Here is a 4901-nt window from a genome sequence, read left to right as displayed (position 1 = left end):
GGTGTACATACCTGTAATACCAACACGCTGGAAGACAGAGGCAGGAGGACCCCAAGTTCAAGCCCAGCTTGAGCAACTTATTGACTTGGCAAAATCCTGTCTCAAAGTTTTTTGTTTTTTTTAATTTAAAGGGCTGGGGATATATCTTATTATGAAGGCCCTGGGCTCATTTCCTCTTACAGCAACAACAAGAAATATATACATATATATATATATATACATACACACACACACACACACACACACATATATGTGCATGTATAAGAAGCTACTTAGAAACTATTTAGTTTCCTACATTATATGTATTAAAAACATTTCTGAGAGAAATTCAAGAATACTAAATAAATGGAAATCTACTATGCTCATATATCAGAAGATTCAATATGCTAATGATATAAATTCTGCTCAAATTGATACATAGACCCAATCTCAAGCCCAAATTCCCAGCAGCTTTTGGGTATGTGCAAATACTGACAATCTAATTCTAAAATTCATACAAAATGTAAAAAACCCAGAATACTCAAAACACTGTGAAAATTAACACAGATTGGAGGACTTACACTACCTGATTTCAAGACTTTTTATAAAGCCAAAGTTATCAAGAGTGGTACTGGCATAAAGATAGACAAACATATTAAAGAAACAGAAGCAGAGTCCCAGAAATATAGCTACACAAACTAGAACAACTGATTTTTACATACATGCAAGCACAATTAATGAAGGACAGTGTCTTCAGCAAATAGTGCTAGCTCAATTAGACATCCATATTTTAAAAAAAGAAACAAAAAAACCTGACCTACATTTCATATTATATACAAAAATTAATTCAAATTAGGTCATAAACAAAAAGATAAAACTTAAAATTATAAAACTTCTAGAAGAAAACAATCCTTGTGACTTTGTATTAACCAATTTCTTAGATATGGATCAAAAGCATGACCCAAAAAAGAATAGATTAATAAATTAGACTTAACCAAAATAACATTTGATCTTCAAAAGACACAATAAAATTAGGAGGAAAGACACAGTGAGAGAAAATATTTGCAAACATCTAATGTGATAGTCAATATAAGTCCAGGATACATAAAGAACTCTCAAAATTTGATAAGAAAACAACTCAAATTTCTTAAATGGGCAAAGAATTTGAAAAGACATTTCACCAAAGAGGACAGGCCTATGGCAAACACACAAAAAATATGCTCAATATCATCCATTAGTTATTATCTGCACATCTGCTACAATGTTTAAAATTAAAAAGACCAAGGGTCCGGAGATTTAGAACAGTAGTTCTGCGGCCTGCCTTGTAAGCACAAGGATCCAAGTTTGAACCCCGGTACCAAAAATATCATCCATTAGTTATTATCTGCACATCTGCTACAATGTTTAAAATTAAAAAGACCAAGAAGTTTGAACCCCGGTACCAAAAAAAAAAAAGAAAAAGAAAAAGAGAAATTAAATTTATCTTCATTCAAAAATTTGACCATAAATGTCAATTTTACAGCAATTTTATTTGTAATAGCCAAAAATCTATAAATGACTTAAATTTTTCACCAGGATGTGAATGAATAAACTAGGGGTATATCCAAAGGATGGGACACGCCTAGCAATAAAAATAAATGAACTATTGCCAGGGATTTAGCTCAGTGGTTCCAGCGCCTACATCACAAGTGCAAGGACCCAAGTTCGATCCCTGGAATCAAAAAAAAATTAAAATTAAAAATAAATAAATAAATGAATGAACTATTTGGGGCACTAGCAACATAATAGATCTCAAAGTAATCATGTAGTAGAACAAAAAAGAACACATACTGTATTATTCCATTAATTTAGAAATTCTAGAATATGTAAATTAATCTAAAATGACAAAAAGCAGACCATTGGTTGTCAAAGGACAAGACACGGTGTGGGAGAAATGAAACAAAGGGATTACCCTGAGAAAACATCTGGGGGAGATGGATGTGTTCATTATCTTGACCATGGTGATGGTCTCACGATCTATACAGGTAATAAAGCTTATCAAATTGTATGACTAAACATATGCTATTTCTTGTTATCAATTATTACTCAGAAAAGCTACTTTTAAAAATTGCATATTTCTATAGTACCCTCACACTGAAAGTTCTCAATAATGTTAGTTCTTTTTTTTTTTAAGTTCTCTTCCTTTTAGCATGTTTTACAACCATGAACTAACAGAATTTTAATTCCTTTTTGAGAGAACTCCTTCTGGCCAGAAAATTTTAGAAAATTTATTTTGAAATATGCTTAGTCACCTTTGCTGCTCAGGTTTCCTCAGCCTGGCCACTTTCTACATCAACAATATCTCCAAAGGGCAAAGTGAGAAAGACCAGCCTGGCCTCATTCCTCTTCACCCTCACCCCTAGAACCACCATCTTTGGCAACCTATCCTAATTTCGTGCTCACCAGAATGCACGATTCTTGGTGTTTATTCTCCCACAGCCCCAACACAGTGTTTGGCAGGTGGCTGGCTCTTAAGAAAACTGAAAGAGGGGATAAAGGAAAGAAGTAAAGTTTCTGACCTTGTTTCTGTGTGCCTGAAAGGAAACCTCCAGTTCCCCCATCTTGTGATTTCAGCTTGGTCGCAATAAAGGAGATTCAGAGAGACCCAAGGGTACCTACAAAGACATGGGGCTCACTGCTGGAAGGCTGCTTGTTGGGGAGGGCAGGCAGAGAGTAGAGGTTAGAGGGCAAAACTGATGCAGGTTTACTGGAGAGCACTCCGGGCAGAAGCCGATGAGACTGAGACTCCTGGCCTGGCCCTGTCTCCCAGCCCTCCCTTAGATGCTGACAAAATACAGCTCAGAACAGGAGGCAGATGGGCATATTCCACTCGGCTCTACAGGATCCACAGAGGCTCTGCTACAAAGGGGACAGGAGGTCACACGCTGGTATTTTGGCATCTTGAGTGTTTTGCAGCTTTGTAAGTGCCAAGAGACGGAGCTAGTGTTGTCAGAGAGGACACAGGAGCAGTGACACAGCCAATCCTTCGCTGACAAGGCTGAGGGAGACCAGCGCAGAAGACTGAGGAGCCACACTAACCATCAACAGTGAAGGTGTGGTCCACGGTACTTACTCTGCAAGTGGGAGCAAATCATATGTATATATATTTTCACAAAAAAACAAACGTAATTATTTTGTTTCAAACACATACCCAAAGAAAACATTTTGTCTGACATTAACACTGGGATATTGAGGGTTTTTTTCCTATGTGTATATTTTATAATCTTTTACCTTCAACTTTTCTGTATTCTGGGTTTTAGATATAACTTTTGTAAACATAATATAGCTTAAAATTTTAATTTAAAAAAGGTTTAGGAAATTTCTGTCATTACTCTTAGTGTGGCCTCATTTGTACCTCCTCATTTGAACTAGTGGGAATGAGAAATCTGGAATCCATTCATTAGAAAACAATCTCATCATGAGGAGTGAGCTGAAACAATTACCTCTAAGTGTTCTTATCTTTGAAATAAGAATCTAAGACAGCACACTGACGAAAATACAAAAGTGGTCTCTTAAGCTAATAGCTCCTCCGGAGCTTCAGAGTGTTGGTTTTTTTAGTCACCACTTTCAGATATGTGGAAAATAAGATTATCTATGAATTCTTAGTATTTCCCTAAATACTTATTTTCAAAATAGCTCTCAAAAGACAAGAGGGTTTGTAGCCACAGTCAGACAAGTAAGTCCACTTCAATTATCTGGCTGACCATGGTCCTTAGGAAAGCCCTAAATGAGATAAATTTATTTAAAAAGCCAAGCTTTGAATGCTGTTCATGCCTCGGCTCTGGACAGGCTGGACTCTGTTCTGACCAGCAAAAGGTCAGTGCAGCTCTGGTCTACAACACTGGCTGCATTTACTGTTTCCACACAACACGATAAGCTTATTTGCAGGAGCTGTCTTATTTTTCATGGACAATCTACATTTATTTATTCATGTACAACAATCTGCATTTATTCAGGTTCAACAATATACATTTATTCAAATACAGCCATGTCTTCTTTTTGTAGATCATCATCATCACTCTCCAAACCCTGAATTCCAGCCTGAATTCCTTACGACTCCATTTCCTGAATTCCTTACCACTGGCCCCAGTCTCCCATGTCCAGTAAGAGAGCTCTCCTTCTTGTCCACGTAGCCTGCTCATAGTGTCCTGCTGATATAGCTGTCAGTGATTTCATCCCATGCATTCTTCACCCGAGTCGTGACCTCTCGCAGGCCGGGCTTTGTAAAGTTTCCATTCAATCAAGTATTAATTGAAGACATTTGAGACAGGAGTAGCAACCAAAATGATGGCAGAATGATGGTCCACACAAAAGTGAGGAAAACTTGCAGACACCAAAATTCAAAGAATATTTTATTTCACACGAGTGCGTTATGTCTGTTACAACACATGACATATTGAATTATGAAGACTTGTATCACACAACCACATCCATTCATTATTAAGTGTGCACGCTGTTCATGCACTGTGTGTTCCAATTGGTCATTCAGGGAGAAGTTTGAAGTCCATCCGTTTTCCTAAGGGTTTACCTCTTGTCCAAGGGCACTCAGTGAGGGATTTACAAGTACTTAATTATAATTTATACTATCAGTTAAGTATTAATGTCAATAATATTATGTATTTGTATTTAATTATATAGTGATATTATTTTATAATTCAATACATCTGTCCTGTATTGTAACAGACATGCTAAATGCATCTTTCTGCTGATGCTCTTGACTGGGGCTTATCTTTAGGGTAAGGCTTAATATTAGGAGCATCCTGAAAAATTATGCTAGGACTTATTTTCCAGTTAGGTCTTACTTGGGGGGAAATATGGTAGTAGGCACTCAAACATCTATCAAATAAAAGAGTAATTTAATAAGGCACTTGTAAATTAAATGT

The sequence above is a fragment of the Fukomys damarensis genome, unplaced genomic scaffold, assembly GCF_012274545.1.
Source record: "Fukomys damarensis isolate Sample0158 unplaced genomic scaffold, DMR_v1.0_HiC HiC_scaffold_11, whole genome shotgun sequence".
NCBI lineage: Eukaryota > Metazoa > Chordata > Mammalia > Rodentia > Bathyergidae > Fukomys > Fukomys damarensis.
This window is presented reverse-complemented; position numbering follows the sequence as displayed.